The 20994-nt window shown below is 40.3% G+C and overlaps 1 protein-coding gene across 2 annotated transcripts in view; it reads right to left on the bottom strand.

Moving 5' to 3' along the window:
* The window catches only part of LOC115462845 (urea transporter 2-like), a 50305-nt gene extending 29963 nt beyond the window's left edge, over positions 1-20342 (bottom strand). For both annotated transcript variants that reach the window (XM_030192889.1, XM_030192890.1), the window contains exon 1: positions 20259-20342. The gene's annotated coding sequence lies outside the window, so the exon portion shown is untranslated. The remainder of the gene's footprint in view (positions 1-20258) is intronic.
* Positions 20343-20994: the final 652 nt, after the last annotated feature.

Here is a 20994-nt window from a genome sequence, read left to right as displayed (position 1 = left end):
ACCTGCAAATTGTACATGTGGATCCTTTTAAGGATCTTTATGGGCAGGAACTAGCTCTGTGTTAACCTTAAAGCACAGCTTCCACCCTTTTGCTAATCGTTTGCCACCGTCTACCCCATTCCACATTAGCTACTTGACCTGGAAATTTGCACACAGTAACAGATAAGAGCCCTCAATAACTGTAAATGCAGCATCCATGTTTAACTCTTACCATGCACTAACAGTTGTATTAACAACTGAGGCAGCCTCTTAATTTTTACTGTACTTATTCTAATTGAAAGGTATGCTACAGAGAGGATGAGTTAAAATATACAGTGAGAAGCTCAAATATAACTGAAGTCCTGGATAATAATAATAATAGTATAATAATATAACAGCATTATTTAAGAATAAAAGTAAATAATCAAATCGGACTATAAACTAATAGAATGAAAAATATGTCTGTGCCATTCAAATCTAGTAGGTACTAGCTATAACGCAAAGTGCCCATACATTTCGTAATAGAGGATGAGATATATGAGGACATGTTTGTACTCTTAAACAAAATGCATAATTAACTTCGTTTTTTTAATAACATGTTGTTTTCACAGTCTCATAAATCATAGGTACGTTCCTTTGGTTAAGGTTCTTGCTAGCCTTAGATAACTCGGCACTGCTTTCCTTGAACTTTCTTCCTTGCTATGGAATCTGTGACAATGAGAGTTCCGGAATGTGGAACAATTGATAACCCAGTGTTGTTCGGGCCTCATTGTCATTCCCAGTGTCAGGGGCTTGCTGATACAGAGACCGGTTTCCTGCAGAACATTTTGTGCCTGTTTTAATCAGTTCACAACCTAAGCCAAGAGAACAGAAAGTTAAGTGGTTTATTCCAGGTCATGCACAGATTGCAGAAAACTCTACCCATTGAGAGGAGATGTTTTGAAACAAGGCCGTATTGTGCAATCACCTGCAGGAGATGCATAAATGATATTATTGTCCTTGATTGGAATAGATAATTTTTTTTTTTGGGGGGGGGGGGGGGGAAGGGTTGGGCATGGAAAAGGGCAGAAGGGAAAGTCAATTGGAACAGTATGCTCTAAGTATTTGAGTTATTTTTTTCTACCTTCCAGGACTGCCATAAAAATGATTTCTTATTTACACAATACTTATAACATTAATAAATCACATTTATTTGCGACCTTTTCCTGCTGAGGCTAATGACTGGGTTGCTTTGTCTAAAGATCCGTTCTTATTATGGTATTAAGCATGTTCTCCATTGTTCCACAAGGGTTACCAAGTTCTGCATGTCTTTTAGTTTGTTATCCCCTGAAACTGGACTTCCCAGTTTATTGTTACATGTTTTGGCTCATTTAACTCTTGACGGTAACATTTGGTGCTTATTCAGAAAGGTTGTTTTCCCATTCTATGTCTATGAAAAAAAAATCTTGATTGAATAAGGCTCTTTGTATTGCCACCCACTGTGAAATTCATACGAGGAGAGAAAATAAAGAACAAAAAAAGAGAAAGTGACTGTAATCCAAAAGAAAATTGCTCACTTTAACCCCACTAAGAATCAGATTTTGATTTTAAGTGCACGTAGGGGCAAGAAGACTGCAAATCGGTGTCCCATAGACTGAATTTCCAGAAACGTCAATAAGAGAAAAGTTTTTCCATTGGAAATGATCTGAAAAAACGTTTTTGCACAAAAATGCACTATGCCAATTGTAGCTAGCTTTTATATTTGGCCTCATCCCTAGGGCTTGATTTGCTTATGGGGATGGGGGTGGGGAGAAGCTTACTATATCAGACCTAGAAGTTTGTGTATATGTTTTTTACTCTTTAATTTTGTTGGCTTCTTGAAGCTGAATGATATCAAACCCTTGGATAAAAGAAGTGCAAGCATTTAGCTCATATCTGGCTTATTCTGCTCAGAATTCTGTGGCTCTAAGGGGGGCAATAATAGAACACAGGCATTAACATATATGCATGAATGTTTGGGATAATGGCATTTATGCACATATGGGAAATGGGACTTGATATACTGCCTTTCTGTGGTTTTTGCATCTCTATTCAAAGTGGTTTACGTGGTATATACAAGTACTTATATGTACCTGTGACAATAGAGGATTAAGTGACTTGCCCAGAGTCACAAGGAGCTGCTGTGGGAATTGAACCCAGTTCCCAAGAATCAGAGTCCGCTGCACTAACCACTAGCCTACTCCTTCACTAGCAACATTCCATGTAGAAGCCTGCCCTTACGGATCAGCAACGCGGCCGCGCAGGCTTCTGTTTCTGTGAGTTTGACTCACAGAAACAGAAGCCTGCGCGGCCGCGTTGCTGATCTGCAAGGGCAGGCTTCTTCATGGAATGTTGCTAGTGGAATAGCAACATTAACATTCCATGTAGAATCTCAAATAGTAGCAACAGAATCTCAATAGTAGCAACATTCCATCTAGAATCTCCAATAGGGAAAGGGAACCGGGGCTTGATACACCGCCTTTCTGAGGTTTTTGCAACTACATTCAAGGCGGTTTACATATATTCAGGTACTTATTTTGTACCAGGGGCAATGGAGGGTTAAGTGACTTACCCAGAGTCACAAGGAGCTGCTGTGGGAATTGAACCCAGTTCCCTAGGATCAAAGTCCACTGTGCTAACCACTAGGCTACTCCTATATGTGCATAACTGCCAAAAGTCCACCTAATGGGTCCTTTTACAAAGCTGCATTATGTGCTAATGTGTGTCTAACATATATATATATATTTAAAAAAAAGCCTAATGTGGAACACGCTGAAGCATCCTGCATTAGTTTTGGCATGTGCGTTACTCCCAGATTTTATTAATGGGGTGCAAATTTATGTGCGCAAACTGTTCACTATTCTGAGATGGACACACAACTAGAGTGGCTAATGAGCCAATTAACACCAATAATTTGGTTCTAACATTTAATTGGCATTAATTGTCAACAATTTGGATTTGCGTGCATCTGCTCAGCACTATTCTACGAAGAACCGTGCGCAAATCTTTTAGCGTGCAACTCAAAAGGGGGGTATGTCATGGGAAAGGTCGGGGGCATTCACTAAAGACGAGCGCGTTAATACTGAATATCAGGCATCTACACCTAATTTATGTGCCGGGATTTACACCAGGTTTCGGTTGGCGTAAATGCTCACGCCCAATATTTGGCGCAGAAATCAGCTCTAAGCACTATTCTATAAACAGCGTAGAACTCAAAGCACCATTTATAAAATAGTATTCTGGGCAGATTTTTTTCAGCACCTAAAGTTGGGCGCCATTTACTGAACTAAGGGGGGGGGGTCTCTTACTAAGCCGCGTTAGCGTTTCTAGTGTGCGCTAAATGCTAGAGATGCCCATAGGAATATATGGGCATTTCTAGCGTTTAGCTCACGCTTATTTTTACTGCACGCCAAAAAACACTAGCGTGCCTTTGTAAAAGGCATACTTAGTCTTTAATGAGTAATAATTTTTTGAGGGGTGTGTCAGGGGCGGAGAGTGGGTGTTCCTGCACTAACCAGTCAGCACATCTACATTACCGCACACTAGCTGGTTAACATCTACATAAGAGACAGTAAGTAAGTAAGTAAGTAAGTAAGTGTATCCAGACTGCCTCAATTTGACTGCCCCTATCGGACCGACCGTTCACTTGTCTATTAGATTGTAAGCTCTTTGAGCAGGGACTGTCTCTCTTTGTTAAATTGTACAGCGCTGCGTAACCCTAGTAGTGCTCTAGAAATGTTAAGTAGTTAGTAGTTAGTTAGTTAATAGTGAAAATAATTATTATTAATGAAAATTATAGAAAAAAAGCTTTTTTGCTGACCTCAGGAAAGATGGTCTTAATGAGCGGGAAAGACCCGAGTAAGGGCACATTAAGGCCAATTCTTACTTCAGCCGTGGAGGCAGGCAGATGAGACTGCGGACTGCAGCGGCAGGGGGAGCGACAGGGAGCGGCAGTGGCATCGGGAGCGATGAGGGGCGGTAGCGGCGGAGGCGCCCTTGCCCCGGATCCGGCCTAGTCTCTCGGCGGCCCTGACAAAGTATATAGTGAAGGTATTTTGTGTTGATTTGTGATAAAATAAATATATAACAAGCACCGTACTGGGTCAGACCAATTGCTCAGCGATCTGCCTCTGACTGCTTCCCATCCAGATCACTTGACGGAAGAACGCAACAGATTCTGCTGAGAGAAACCATTCCATTTCCAGCTCCCAGCAGCAAAAAGCAATGTTCCTAAAATCCACCGGGCTAATGGTCATAAAAGAACCTATCATCCAGGATTTTATCCAAACTACTGGGTATATATTTGCAGGGCTTTTTTTGAGGGGGTACTTGGGGGTACTGAGTACCGGTTACCATATGGCTCCAGAAAAAGGAGGACGGATTGAGCCAGCCGGGTTTTACTTCCATTGCTTTCAATGGAAGTAATTGAGCCAGCCGGTTTTACTTCCATTGCTTCAATGGAAGTAAACCCGGCTGGCTCAATCCGTCCTCCTTTTTCTGGAGCCATATGGTAACCCTACGGCGGCACCTTTTCAATTGTCTGCTAAAATTGACCCATGGACCCCAAGTTTTAATGAAAGAGCTCAGGCTCTACACACCAATTTTGCCTCGTCATGGACTCTGTGACTGGTTACAGGGGGCCTGGCAATTGGGGGGTAGGTCCATCAGTGATCACCTCACCCCTGAAGAGTGGCCTAGCATTTGAATACCGGCACCTTTTTTGCTAGTAAAAACACACTGTATATTTGTATATATTGTACCTGTACAGCTGATTCCATTATTGATGCACCCTAGCTGCTAATAAGAAAGGAGTTATATGTGAGCCCTCCTGGGACAGAGAAATACCCAGTGTACCTGAATGTAACTCACTTTGAACTACTACTGAAAAAAATCTAAATAAATAAATTAATGTATCATGACACTTTAACATAGCTAAGACTCTGTTAAATGAGGACCTCTACTGGCTCAACTTTGATTTGCAATACGCACACAGTTTTTGGATCAAAGCAGGACTTTTCTTGGTCAGTGGAAGGAGACCCCTCTTAGAAGGAAATGGTGGCTGGTATAAAACCTCGGCCCTGCTTGAATTTCTTTGTGGCTCCTGCTTCCCCAGCCTCTGTTGCTGAGGAACATAAATGGAGAAGCCACAGAGATCCAGTCTGGAAAAGCAGGAGGGAGCCAGGAATAAGCCCCTAGGATTCACAGAGATAGCAATGTTTTCCAGAGGAGCTCCCACCTGTGAAAGAATCAGCGTAGGGAGGGGCACAGCAGTAAACGACTGTTTATGGGACTACAGGGAGTGGAAGGAGCGGTGCCTATAGCATTGTCATTCTTGAGATGCTGCTAAAAACTTTAAGTACATCTTTTAATTCAGAACACAAAGGCTGGCCTGCACTGAATTACTGAGTGCTAATGGAGGGTGGGAAGTATGGATTGTGTGCCAACAGCTCCCCCGCCCTATTGAATACTGTTCCCAAAAACGACCCATCAACAAACCAACAAAATTATACCAAAGTAACCAGTCCAAAGCTTATCTGACAAAAAAGTGTTGCAATAGCATATCAAAGTACAGTATCTTTTGCTAGAAAAATAACACAGATAGGCTATCTCGTAGATCAGAATGTAGTGGTGTAGCTGTTTTGTATACTAGATTAAATTTATTAGTCAATTTTTCCTCTTTGGAAGAAAGTACACTGATTACACTGCTCAGAAATATGCTGACTTTGTATTTGTCTTTTATAGACTAAGAAGCCACCAAGTCGCTACAGAAAACGAATGCAAAATATATCAGTAAAGCATCCATTTGGATTTAATTACTGCCTTTTCAAACCTGAGCTGAATTACATTTTTTGCTGTCCAACTGTGCTTACAATTTGTAAGCAGCTGGGGTAATAGAGGGTTAATTTGCCCAAGGTCACAAGAAATGTCAGTGGGAAAATCAAGATTTTCTCAGGTCAGAAGAAATGTCAGTGGGAAAATCAAGATTTTCCCAGGTGAATGTTTAGCTTGGGGGCTGTAATCCCTGGAGTCTGATTACAAAAGTTGACCACTAGTTACTGCACATTTGTGACACTTACTGCATGCTACATAACACAGTAAGGTGCTTGTAATGGGTAGGTTTCGCATGTGGGCAGCACCTTGAGTTACTGTGTATTAAGTTATAGTCCGATGTCATGGCTGCAGATAGCATGAATGTCGCTTCCTTCTTTATTCAAAATCATTGGTTTCTGATAAATTATCACATAGAACACAGAGTTTTGACCCTGACTCATAAAATTCTCTCTATAGGAGTGCCATCATATTTGTCTACTCTGATTGCTCAATATGCACCCCCTTGGCTTCTCAGATCACTTAATGACCGGAGATGACATATTCCTTCACTGTCCTCTGCTAGATTGGTCTCCACAATCCGATCGGCCTCCTAGTGTATAGTACCAACCCTTTGGAATTCATTACCCATGTTGCTTTGCCCTGAACTTTCGTTTCCTAAATTCAAGGCAGCCCTTAAAATGTATCTATTTAAAACTGTTTTGGGGGATACTTGATTAGCACTGTTTTGCACTGGACAGCTGTGACCTATTTAACTCTGTTTAATATATTTTCTTTGGATGATTGATGCTGGCTGGGTTTTTTTTGCTCTGTCCTATTTGAATTATAGTTCTTTTCTGTCTTATAGATGAAATGTTTTCTATTGTAAACCACTGTGCTATATTTTTATGAATGGTGGTCTATCAAATACATTTTAACCATAACCATAAGATGCTAAGTGCATTTGTGTTAATTGTAATGTAGTTACTATGGTCCCGACATGACACAGAACCCCTTCCTATCCCTTAAGACCCCTGAAACTGCCAACATGCCACTAAAGCCCCTCCTAGCCTTTGACTTCACTCCCATCTTTTACCTGGGGTTTCCCTGGTGTCTAGAAAGAACAATCCCCAGTTGCCTCTGTTTTGTTAATGCCGTAGTGAGGGCGGCTGACACCCGGGGCAGGTCGCCGCTGTGCACCCCCCCTAGGTGCAGCACGGCGCACCCCCCCCTTGGCGCGCACCCCCCCCCCCCCACGGAGCGCATTCTTACTAGCATAGGAAAGCGGGGAGAGGGCGGGAGGGCCGATCCGCCCCGACTGCACGTCGCTGGGAGCTGCGTCGACTCCGCTGGTTCCCTGCTCTCTCTGCCCCACAACAGGAAGTAACCTGTTCCGGGGCAGAGGGAGCAGGGAACCAGCGGAGCCGACACCCCCCAGTGGCGTGCACCCGGGGCGGACCGCTCCACCGCCCCCCTTCCTACGCCACTGGTTGGTGGCCCAGGATAAAAAACCCACCTCTGACCTCCTAGCAGTGGTCTTGTGTATCACTACGAATGATGTTGCCAAATCAGGAAGGCAGAGTTCCAAAGTCTCAATGCATGGTTGAGGGGTGAGGGATTTAGATTTGTTAGGAACTGGGCAATGTTCTAGGAAAGGGGGTGCCTGTTCCAAAGGGATGGATTCCATATTAATGAGGATGGAAGCAGGCTGCTGGCACTAACTTTTAAAAGGGAGATAGAGCAGCTTTTAAACTAAAATGAGATCACCAGTCATTAAAATTGTCTGTAGTACATGAATATTGGAGAGTGGTCAATCTGATGCCAATTTTTAAAAAGGGTTCCGGGGGTAATCCGGGAAATTACAGACCATTAAGCTTGACGCCAGTGCCAGAAAAAAATAGTGGAAACTATTATAAAGAATAAAATTACAGAGCAACAAAATAAACATGGTTTAATAGGACAAAGTCAGCATGGTTTCAGCCAAGGAAAGTCTTGCCTCATCAATTTGCTTCATTTCTTCGAGGGTGTGAATAAACATGTGGATAAAGGTGAGCCGGTTGATGTAGTACATCTAGATTTTCAGAACGTTTTTGACAAAGCTCCTCATGAGAGACTCCTGAGAAAATTAAAGAGTCATGGGATAGGAGACAATGTTCAGTTGTGGATTAGGAACTGGTTATTGGACAGAAAACAGAGGGTAGGGTTAAACGGTCTTGTCTCTCAATGGAGGAGGGCGAATAGTGGAGTGCCACAGGGATATGTACTGGGACCAGTGTTATTTAACATATTTATAAATGATATGGAAATTGGAATGATGAGTGAGGTGATTCAGATGACACAAAACTATTCAAGGTTGTCAAAACACATGTGGTCTATGAAAAATTGCCAGAAGACCTTAGGAAATGGGAAGACTGGGCATCCAAGTGGCAGAAAAAATTTAGGGGTCCTTTTACGAAGGTGCGCTGAAAAATGGGCTGACTAGTGTAGGCACATGTTTTGGGTGCACACAGATCTATTTTTCAGCTCGCCTGTAAAAAAGGCCTTTTAAAAATTTTTGCAGAAAATGGATGTGTGGCAAAAAAAAAAATTGGGGTGCGTCCATTTTGGGTCTGAAACCTTACCGCCACCCATTGACTTAGCAGTAAGGTCTCACACAGTAACCGTGCGGTAATCGTCTAAGCACGTAGAAGGATGATTGCTGCCCGATTTCTTCCACGCAGGAAAATTATTTTACATAGTGGACGCATATAAAAAATTAAATTACAGCCCAGGCCACGCGGTAACTCCAAATTGACGTGCATATGTGTAGTAGTAAAAGGGCCCCTTAATGTAGACAAATACAAAGTGATGCACAATGGGTAGATATGATTGAGGTCTACAAAATCTTGAGTGGTGAAGATAGGGTTACCATTTTGTGTCCTCTGAAAAAGAGGACACATGTCACGCCCCCTACCCCGCCCCCGCCACGCCTCATGCCCCGCCCCTGTCACGCCCCCTTCAGGTCCGGGTTCCGCCCCTATTCCCCGCCCCCCCGTCACATAGTCCCCTCCCCCATCACATACCCCCCCTCACTTACTATCTAGCCCTGGTGGTCTAGTAGCGTCTTCTCTTCGGGGCAGGAAAGAGCCCCCTCTTTCCTGCCCGGAGCGATGCCTGCCCTTGCCTGCTGCATCCTCCTCGGTATGGCTGGTGATTCAAAATGGCCACCGAGAGTTGAAGCGGCCTCGTGAGAGTTCAACTCTCGGCGGCCATTTTGAATCCCCAGCCAGACCGAGAAGGATGATAGACAGGGGAGGCAGCACTCCGGGCAGGAAAGAGGGGGCTCTTTCCTGCCCCGAAGACGTCACTAGACCACCAGGGAACATGGTAAGGAAGGGGAGGGGACGGGAGACCAGACCCACGGCGCCGATCGCCCGCCCACACGCCCACCGCACGCACATGCCTGCCCGCACCCGCGCCCACGTTTGTCCAGAAATCCGGACAAACGTGGGCGCGGGCAAAATCCGCCGGACGCCCCGGACATGCCCTCAAAAAGAGGACATGTCCGGGGAAATCCGGACGTATGGTAACCCTAGGTGAAGAACAAGTAGAAGTGCATCGAATTTTTACTCTTTTCGAAAAGTACAAAGACTAGGGGACACTCAATGAAGATAGATGGAAATACTTTTAAAACAAATAGGAGGAAATATTTTGTTAGGTGAAAAAAATATTTCCTCCTATTTGTTTTAAAATAGTTAAGTTCTTGAACTCTTTGCCAGAGGATGTGGTAATAGCGGTTAGCGTATCTGGGTTTGAAATAGTTTTGGACAAGTTCCTGGAGGAAAAGTCCATTGTCTGCTATTGAGACAGACATGGGGAAGCCCTGCTTGCCCTGGGATTGGTAGCATGGAATATTGCTACTATTTGGGTTTCTGCCAGGTAATTGTGACCTGGATTGGCCACTGTTGGAAACAGGATACTGGGCTAGATGGACCATTGGTCTGACCCAGTATGGCTACTCTTATGTTCTTATGACAATTTGAGGGGGGTCAGTGGGTGGGAGGTTTTGTGAAGCCTGTCAGGAGGATCTATAGAGGTTGGAGATTTCGTCAACCTGCACTAGCTGCAGAAATTGAATTGCCAATAGCATGGCCTGCATCCATAGCCAAAGCAATTACTGTGTGGTGAAAGTAAGTACTGCAAGGTACTTGTTTGGGAAGACTCTGGCCATGCCCCCCATAGTTAAGGCACAGGCTTTGCAGTTACTGTGCATTAATTTGTAATTAGCATTTACTAAGTGCAAAACTGTGACGTATTTTAGTAAACAGGCCCTTTCAATCCACACGTTTGTTTTAACTCTGTCCCTATATACCAGGAGTTCTCAACCCAGTCACTTGGACACACCTAGCCAGTCAGTTTTTCAAGATCCCCAAAATGAATATGCATGAGATAAACAGCAATGAAAAAACATATGAGAAACAGCAGTTTGAAAGGTATACTTTCTGGTCCTGATAGTTGGAATAGAGATGGAAAGAGGAGGGAGGTTACAGGTTACCATCGTAAATGTGGTGCTTGTTCTCACTGTCACATAATGTTGGAAGTGTCTGAATTTGTGGCTGTCCATTCTGTACGTGCTCGTGCTATCTGTTTATCCTTCATTGTGTGATATATTTAATAATAATAATGTCCCTGTAACCTTTATTGAAGACACGTCTCATAGAACAGAGACATTGCATTCCTAATCAGAAGTTATTGGAGACTTTAGTTGCTCATTGTATGGACAAGAAACAAAATTTTGATATGCTGCGGTGTCTCGTAACAGTTGCTATTTACTGAATGTCAAGGAGACATTTGAAGGTTGCTTTGTGAACATGAACAAAATGATGGATTTTCACATTACAGTCGGTGGCACCTAAAGGACTTACTGTTGCCATCGAATGGAAAGCTTTTTTTATATAAGTGTTAGCCTTCTTATATATTGGTGTTTCTTGTTTCAGTTGAAATGTTGAAATTTGTGATGTCATCATGTTGTTAGATACATCAGCATGTGAGCTTTTAAATGTTATAAATATAGACACTTGGAAACAGATCATAAAGTAAGCCGATCTGTTTCCTAGTGTCTATATTTATTGGATTCTCCTGCATTGGAAACTTGTTCCTTGAATTGTCTTGTAGTTGATGTCTAAGCTTTTAAATGTTGACATTGTTTTGTTTCCCGCAACCATCTTTGAATGCCAACGGATGAAAAGTCGCCTTGTGAGCTCCAGTCAAATGGTAATGTTCAGGTGAAATTTTCCCCTGAAGCAGAATTTCCAGCAAAACAGGGAACCCCTGTTGGGAGTACCATTACATGGTGGACACATTTGAAGATAGGTGCTTTTTTCTGAATTGACTATATGGGTTCAGTGAACTACGTCCTGCAACTATTTTTGACTGGTTTGGGACATTTACAAAAACTCTCTTCTTTATAATATGTACTGATTGGGAACAAGGGATGAAGCAATCATCATTTATGATAAATGAAGAAGTATGATATGATATTTGTAGTGGAGTTTTTTTTTTTTTGTCACCAGTGATTATTGTGAGCTGTCCTATATAAAGGCTGTAGTCATTGGGGTCTGTCTTGTTTTTCACTGAGGTCTTTTTTCTCCACATTGTTTTCTAATTATTTGGTTTCTCTTGGTCCTCTCTCGTACATATTCAGAGGTAGAATTGCTATTATGTGATTTCAATTACTCCAATATTGACTGAGTAAATATAACATCAGGGCATGCTAGGGAGGTAAAATTAAGAACATAAGAACATGGACTGCTTAATGGAGCAGCTGGTTCAGGAACGAACAAGAGGGGGGACAATTCTAGAACTAATCCTTAGTGGAGCACATGATTTGGTGCAGGAGATAATGGTCGTGGGGCCACTTGATAACACTGATCATAGTATGATCCGAATTGATATAATCTCTGGACTATGTTTATACAGGAAATCCAATACATTAACAATTCACTTTCTAAAAGAAGACTATGAAAAAATAAAGAGAATGATAAAAAAACAAAAAAAAAACTTATAGGAGCAGCTGCAAATGTAAAAAATTTACATTAGGCATGGATGCTATTCAAAAATACTATTCTGGAAGCCCAGACCAGATATATTCAATGTATTAAAAAAAGGAAGAAGGAAGGCCAAATGATAGCTGGGCTGTTAAAAAGTGAGGTGAAGGAAGCTATTAGAGCTAAAAGAAAATCCCTCAGAAAATGGAAGAAGGATCTGACTGAAAATAATAGGAAACAGAATAATGAAATGCAGGTCAGATGCAAAGCACTGATAAGGAAGGCAAAGAGAGACTTTGAAAAGAAGATTGTGTTGGAGACAAAAACATATAGTAAAACCTTTTATAGGTATATTAGAAAAAAGAATCCAGTAAAAGAATCAGTTGGACTACTAGGTGACCAAGGGATAAAAGGGGCACTCAGGGAAGACAAGGCCATAGTGGAGAGATTAAATTAATTTTTGCTTTGGTCTTCACTAAGGAAGACATGGGGAAGTTACCAGTGCCAGAATTCAGTGCTGATGAGTCAGAGAAACTGAATCAAATCTCTGTAAACCTGGAAGATGTAATGGGGCAATTTGACAAATTGAAGAGTTGCAAATCACCTGGGCTGGACGGTATACATACCAGAGTATTGATAAAATTGAAAAATGAACTTGCAGATCTATTGTTAGTAATATGTAATTTATCTTTAAAATCCAGCATGTTACCTGAAGATTAGAGGGTGGCCAATGTAACGCCAATTTGGAGAATTATAGAGCACTGAGCCTGACATCAGTGCCGGGCAAAATGGTAGAGACTATTATATAGAACAAAATTACAGAACATATGCATAGACACTGGTTAATGAGACAAAGCCAACATAGATTTAGTCAAGGGAAATTTTGCCTCACCAATCTGCTACATTTCTTTGAAGGGGTGAATAAAAATGTGGATAAAGGTGAGCTGGTCAATATTTGAGAAAATACCTCATGAACGACTCCTGAGGAAATTAGAAAGTCATAGAATAGGAGGTAATGGCCTATTGAGGATTAAGAACTGGTTAAAAGAGAAAACAGAGAGTAGGGCTAAATGGTCAGTATTCTCAATGGAGAAGGGTACATAGTGTGGTTCCCTAGAGATCTGTGCTGGGATCACTGTTTTTAACATATTTATAAATGATCTAGAGATGGGAATAACTAGTGAGGTAATTAAATTTGCTGATGACACAACGTTATTCAAAGTTGTTAAACTGCAAGAGGACTGTGAACAGTTGTAAGAGGAGTTTACAAGACTGTACGTCATTTATAGAATTTACCTTTAGGGGTAAATTCTTTAAATGGTGCATACAAATTCAGTGCCAAAAAACCTGCTTAAGCCATGGTTAAAGTTTAGTGTGGTTTATAAAATACACACTTAGGTGGAAAGTCACATGTACATTTAGGCACAGCCATTTGCACCAATGAAAATATGCAAATGCCCAGGCCTAAATTTACACTTGGAGCACCATTGCCCTGTAATTACATATATAACTTGAAGCCATGCCTCTTTCTGCCATGACCCTCCCATTTCCACACCCCCTTTTTTGGAATACATGTAAATTTTAGGCACGAATCCCGTGCCTAATTTTACATACATTGGTTCCAATTACATCTAATTAGTGCCAATAATTGCTGCGTATGCCTTGTAGTGCTATAGAAATGCTAAATAGTAGTAGTAGTAGTAGTAGCTTAAGAAGCCAATTATTGGCACTAATTGGCTTGTTCTTCAATTAAATTGCAAGCACAAATTGGGCACGTGCCTAAATTTGAATGCACAATTTTTGGCGACCTTACAGAATCAGGGGGTTAATGTGAGCAAGTGCAAAGTGATGCGCATGGGAAAGAGGAGCTCAGACTATAGCTGAGAAATGCAAGGTTCCACATTAGAAGACACTGCCCAGGAACAGGATCTAGGTGTCATCGTTAATGATATGTTGAAACCCTCTGCCCAGTGCGCAGTGGTGGCTAAGAAAGCAAATAGAATGCTAGTACTTATTAGGAAAGGAATGAAAAACAAAAAATGAAAATGTTATAAAGCTTTGTATTACTCCATGGTTTGAGCACATCTTGAATACTGTGTACAATTCTGGTCACCGCATCTCAACAAAGGTATAGCGGAGTAGGGCAAGAAAACGATAAAGAGGACGGGACGACTTCCTATGAGGAAAGACTAAAGTGGTGAATTCTATATAGGCACCGAAAAAGCGCTATTTTATATGCCGCACTAAAAGCTAGGCACAGTTTATAGAATAGCGCGTTCACCTGGGAATCATGCCTAACTTTTGGCACAGCCATTTACACCAACTGAAATGTGGCGCAAATGTACGATCTCCCTTATTCTATAAAAACTTGCGTAAATGCTATGAATGCCCCTGTTCCTCCAATGATACTCCTATTTTCACGCCTTTTTTTTTTACTCGTTAAATTTAGGCACACGTAAATTGCAATTAAATCTAATTAGTAGAAATAATTGCTTGTTTAAAAAGCCAATTATAGGTGCTAAGTAACTCATTATTAATTAAATTGGGCACATGCCCATATTTGTGCACGCAAGTTTTGATGACTTTTATAGAATTAGGGGAAAAGCTGCTAAGGCTCTTCAACTTGGAGAAGAGAAAGCTGAGAGGAGATATGATAGAGGTTTATAAAATACTGAATGGAGTGGAGTGCAACAGGTAGATGTGAATTGCATGTTTACTCTTGCCAAAAATACTAGGACTAGGGGGGCACACAATGAAACTATTCAGTAGTAAATTTAAAACAAACCAGAGAAAATAATTCTTCACTCAACATGTCATTAAAACTCTGGATTTTGTTTCCAGAGACTATGGTAAAAGGTGTTAGCTTAGCAGGGTTTAAAAAATATTTGGCTAATTTCCTAAAAGAAAAGTTCATAAGCTATTATTAAGATGGACTTGGGAAAATCCATTGATTATTTCTAGGATAAGCAGCATAATATCTGTTTTATTATTTTGGGATCTTGCCAGGTTTTTGTGTCCTGGATTGACCATTGTTGGAAACAGGATACTGGGTTTGAAGGACCTTCGGTCTGTCCCATTATGCATCGCTTATGTTCATATGTTCTTATATACAAACCATCGCATTTAGGCACCTTTTCATAGAATAGTGCATAGCAGGAATATTGGCATTAACAGGAGTATGTGCACACACACCTAAATGTGTATGTCAGTATTGTGCTCATTTATGCACACACGTGCTCTAGGATTCTATAAAGGACACTCGAATTTGTGTGCTCAAATTTGGAAGTGATCCTGAGATAAATGTGCAACTAAATTGGGAAACAAGTCAACCTACTACCAATAATTGGGCACTGTCAGTTGTTGATGTTAATTGGCAGCAATTTGGATTTGTGCACGCATCTTGGTAGGTGCTATTCTATAAAACTGCATGACCAAATCCTATTTTGCATAAAGCAAAAGAGGCGTGGCTATGGGAGGGGAATGGGTGGGTCGGGGTATTCCGTAAATTTGTATGCAGTGTTATAGAATACCGCAGATGCATGCCCACATTGGGTCAAAGGAATTTCACCTGGTTTGAACAGGCAAAAAGTCTGGGCACCCAAACTTGGGTGCAGGAATTGGTGCTATGTGTTATTCTATAAAAGGCACTCTGCCCGGAGCCCCCTTTATAAAACAGTGTTGGGCAACAACTTGGTCCATGGTGTCTAAATGTTGGCACTTACTCTATAGAATTACCCTATGAAATACAACACAAATACATTTTCCCAACATTTGAAACTTCTTTTTCCAGTGTATAACATGGCATTTTCCTTGCTGTAGTTCATTTGGAATTCAACCATTGGATACTGTCAATTTAATATTCAAAATGGAAAAAAAATAGCATTTTTAACTGACATGCTATCTGTATACATTTATATGATGAGAATTTAGGTAGCAAAGTCTTTTGCATGACTATCATCTGTTGGCACCAGAACATAAGAGAAGGTGAGATGTTAACTTTTTCCACAAATGGAGCTTGCTCTAACCTCTTTGAGAAGGGCATCACATTCAGATACATCACCAATTAGTTTGTCAATCTTTGGCATAGTGTTTTTTATTTATTTATTTATAGTTTTAATACATTTTTAACAAGGATAAACATTGTAAGAGAAATACAGGCAAAAATTAATATAAAAGAATAATGTTCCATTCATATTGTCAAAGTATTTAACATTCTAAAGAGAAAATATCTATTGGTACATTTATACAAAATAATGTTTTACAGCCTTTCTTAGACCTCAATAATGATGTGAGAGAGAAAAGAGTTAGAGAAGATCACAAAAAAAAGAAAGAATAATCTCATAGGTATAGGCTGTTATTAACCAGTGCTTTTTTACTTTTCACTTCACTTTCTTCATCTCTATAAACACTTTTAGCTGTTCCGGTGAAAAGAATGTATATTTTGTTTGAGCCAGCCTGACCACGCATTTGCACGGATATGCAAGAAAAAAGGAAGCACCAATGTCAATTATATTTGTTTTAAAGAAAGAAATTGCTTCCTTTTTTCTGAGTTGACTTAGTAACGTCAGGGTATGCCCAAACCTTAGCACCATAAAATTGGGACTTAAGGTTTTTAAAGTAGAGTCTTAAGATAGTATTATAATCTTGCTCAAAAATGAATGATACGACTGTAGCTCTGTTCACTATTATATCCGAGGATTGTTGTTTTTATTGGATGTCATGGTATTTATTAATTTAAAGTGTGTACTCAGGGCCAGCTAAATTATTGGGCAAATCAGGCATTCACCTAGACTAGCAGATTCTTGGGGGTGGCAAGGAGCAGCTTCAGTCAAAGCGATACAATATAGAACCAGCAGCATGTATTTTAAACCAGAGGAGAGGGGATCATTTTCAAATGCCTCAACTACCTGGATAAATAGCTATTTAACCAAACTGCTTGAATTAAGTTTATACATTCAAAACAAAGTTTAATATGTAAAGATGTGGTATCTCTCTGTGTATGTTTGCAATATTGTTTTGGGATGGATGAGGTTGAGGTAATCATGATTGTCGAGTTTAATTATGAAAATCACGGGGGTGGGGCGGTCAGGGCATGAAACTGAACTTGATGTTTTGCCTAGGGCAGGGGTGGGCAACTCCGGTCCTCGAGGGCCACAACCCAGTCGGGTTTTCAGGATTTCCCCAATGAAAATTTGTGAGATCTTTTTGCATACAATGGCAGCAATGCATATTCATTGGGGAAATCCTGAAAACCCGACTGGGTTGTGGCCCTCGAGGACTGGAGTTGCCCACCCCTGGCCTAGGGCATCTAATACCCCTGCACCAGCAATATTAATGCCTGGCTGGAACTGTGGTGAAAGGCTATGTTGTTCTTAACAAATGGTTCAATTTGAGCCATAGAAATGTTTATGAGTTGACTCAACGTGATAAGAAGATTAAGTTGTCAACAATATGGCAGATTTCACTTGAAGCCGAGTACAGTAAGGTATCAGATTAGTCTTCCTCCTTGGAGTAATATTAACAGAATGTAGCCTGTAGCCAGTCCACTTTTTTTGATCTGAAGGTCAGGTGATAGACCAGCAGCTTATCGTGTTATCTCAGTTCCACACTCAGTTCCTTGTAAAAAATCTTTGCAAGCAGATAAGGCATGTTTGCCAATAACTTTTTCTGGAAACAGTGTTTTTACTTTCAGTCACATCACTGTATAAAACTAGCAGTACCTACGGAATCTTCATGTGTCAGGCACAAAAACCCGCAACAGACGGCCGGATGGGTTTCAGTACATTGCTTGTCTAAAATTTTACCACATCAATGTGTTCTTAGAGATGCAATGCTGCATCTCTATGGAGTAAAATAACTAGGACAGGGGATCTCAACTCAAGTGCTTGAGACACACCCAGCCAGTCAGGTTTACAAGGTATCTACAATGAATATGAATGAGATGAATTTTGCATGTACTACTTCAACTGTATGCAAATCCATCTCATGCATATTCATTGTGGGTATCCTGAAAACCTGAGTGTGTCCCGGGCACTGGGTTGAGAATCCATGATCTAGGGAAAATGAGGAACTTCTTGGGCTTACAGATATAAAGAATTATCACAGCATAGTGCAATTGGAAGCACTGGTGATAATAAATGAAGCTTGATGTCATTCAGGCATGTTTAATCTCTGGTGCTTCTCCTACAATTATTTAAGTTTTTTGTTAAAAGACTGTCTCACTTAAGCTAATGGAAGTGTTTTTGAACTAAATATGGTAATGGAAATACATATACATAAATGTGCCCAATCTGTAAAAATAATAATATGATAACTGTTTCTCTCCTTTAGTAATATGGAGAAAAGACCTCAGTGAGATGAAAACAAACAAGGGGGGGAAGAAAACCCACTGTAAGAACCACCATCATTGATAAGAAACACTCCATAAACACTTCTCAAATAAATACAAAATAAATGTTATACTGTCCACTTAAAACATTATTTTAAAAACTGCAATGAAGATGACGTTCTAGGGACCTTTTGAGGTTGCATCAAAACTTAAAATGGAATCCTTTGCTATTTTAAATGGAAAGAAATGCCAAGGATCTTTTTTTATGATCTCTGAAATAGATTGCTGTATTAAGAAAAGGATGTGTCTGGGCACACAGCCACTGGCTAAAGCTTAATGCTGGCAAGATGAGGATATTGTGGTTTAGTAATTCGACCTTAATATTCTGCTATCAGTACCATGACACCATGGAGGTTCTTTACCTATTGTTCAAACCTCCAGGGTTTTAGGGGCAATTCTTTTGAACCCCAGATTACTAGTTTAATTAATCAAGTATTTTATTTATAAATTTAAACAGTTCACGCTGATTCATTCATATTTTTATGAAAAATAATTTGCTCGACTGGTCCAAGCTTTGATCCTCTCTCAACTGGATTACTGTAACTCTGATTATATTGGTATTTCATGAAGATTACAGAGAAAACACTTTTATGTCTCCTACAAAATACAGCTGCTAGGATGATTTTTAAACTTGGAAGGTATGATAGAGTTACACCCCTATTGGTTGTTCTCCACTGTCTTCCAGTTCAAGCAAGAATTAAGATTAAACCGTCTTGTTTTATTCACAAATCCTTATATGGCCAAGCACTTGAGCATTTATGCACCATGTTAATTTGCCTGTCTATAACATGAATCTTTCGGGTGAATAACCATGGATCGGGTTTCCTACTTCTATCAGGGGTACAATATCAGAAACAATTTCACTGCTCTTTTCAATATCAGTCTGCTAGTATTTGGGAAAATCTTTCACTTGAAATTAAATAAGAATCCTGTTACATGGTCTTTAGGAGAAAGTTGAAAACTTTCCTCTTTAATACATTTTTATTAGGTGTTTCTTCTGATTTTTTTAAATTGTTTTCTTTCTTTTATAGTGTCTTAATTTTTCAACATCATTCTTTATTTTGATAATGTATGTTTGCTATGTATTTTGTATGTGCACCGCTCAGAACCATTTCTGGAATGGGCAGTTTAAATGGGTGGTCTATAAAAACTAATATTAGATTAGAATAGATTTGGGGGCCACTGATCGCTATCATTTCTTTTAATAGATATTGTTCCAAATTCAATACTGAAACTTGTCAGTTCCGAGACTGGTGAGAACATGCCTGAAAATAGCATATTCATTAAGTGAATAGTTCCATAGCTATACTACAAAGTTTGCAAAAGTAGCCACCGTAGACCTCAAGAGGAGATTCCCCATGAAAGAATGCATGATCAGTAAGTTAAACAGGACATTGGTAAGTTTAGCAGGTGTTCTAAATACAGCAAAATTTGGATTTTTCCACTTTTCATCTGTTTTGTAAAAAACAAACCAAACACGCATCCCCTCCCCCTCCAAATGCGAGGAAGCAGAAATATTTCCAACAACATTCCTCCTGCTTTTCCACCTCTATTATTCCAAGGGTAGCTCTGCAATCTAAGGATTTTCTATTTTTAATATTTATGCACATTTGTGATTCACAGGTTTAAATTCCAGCAGGGCTGATATATGTTCATCAGTCTGAGATGAACAACATGAATGCTAGAGAGAAATGCAGTTGAGTGTTTTTACTCTGACTGCAAAATGCTACTGAATTTCATCATTATTCAGTTCTGGTTATAAGGTAACTGTGCTGAAATTGCCACTTTCAGTTTGGTTAATATAAACTGCTTAAAAAGAAATTGGAATGAGAACACACCAACACTTTTTTTCCCAACTTGCCAGCCTATTCAACACATTTCCTTAGAGGGGGTTTTTAACTCTACACTCGCCCTCAGTATCTGCACTTTCCATCAAATAATTTTCTGCAGTTCCCACTACTGAGAAGAAAGCCTTACCTATAGACAATGCACCTGGTACTAGGTCAACTTTATAAGAATATCAAATAAAGATGTCTTACCTGCTGGCTAAATTCAAGTTTAGTTAAAATCAGCAGTTAAACTTCCAACAGCTATGTCTGCCAAATTGATGGTGCCAGCCTTAATAATGCAGATTACATGGCCTAACAGTTTTTTTTATACCCTGTGCTGTACCAGATAGCACAGAGTAATTAATTGCAGCGTAGCTCCACCCACTTTCAAATGCAGCCACAGACTCTTCAAAGAAAGCTCAGTTCTCAGCCCTTTTGCCTTGCTTGCCTGTCCTTGAATAATTGCCAAGCCTCCTTGGTTCCAATTTATCTGCCCAAACAACAGCTCTCTGAAAACTTCACCCTCAGCAGCAGGACTTTCAGCATTACTGTGCTGGCTGGTTGACTGCTGGGGTTTTTCTTCACAAGCCGGTTGGTTCTGACTCTCATTTACAGAGGGGTTTCTCTATGTGCCCTGTTTGAGGCAAAGATGATGAAATGCACAGCTTTTGCTTGCAGAGAGGGTTATGTTTTTTTTTTTTTTTCTGTTTGGTTGTTCTAAAACTACTGTACAGCACACTATGAGAGTAAAACTGCTGAGTTAATGACAGGGTAGGATTCCTAGAATGGAAACCTGTAGATGACTTAATATAGACCACTGAAAGTACATGAAAATGCATTACTTATGGTTGTTTCCTAAGTTAGTCAAATCTGCTATGGAATCGGTGACCTACAGCCATCACTTGTTAAAATGCCAACTGAGAATTAACATAGTTGGATTTGGCAT

Source organism: Microcaecilia unicolor, chromosome 2 (assembly GCF_901765095.1).
Source record: "Microcaecilia unicolor chromosome 2, aMicUni1.1, whole genome shotgun sequence".
Classification (NCBI taxonomy): Eukaryota; Metazoa; Chordata; class Amphibia; order Gymnophiona; family Siphonopidae; genus Microcaecilia; species Microcaecilia unicolor.
The sequence above is the reverse complement of the archived record's forward strand: the minus strand, read 5'-3'. Positions and strand labels throughout refer to the sequence as shown.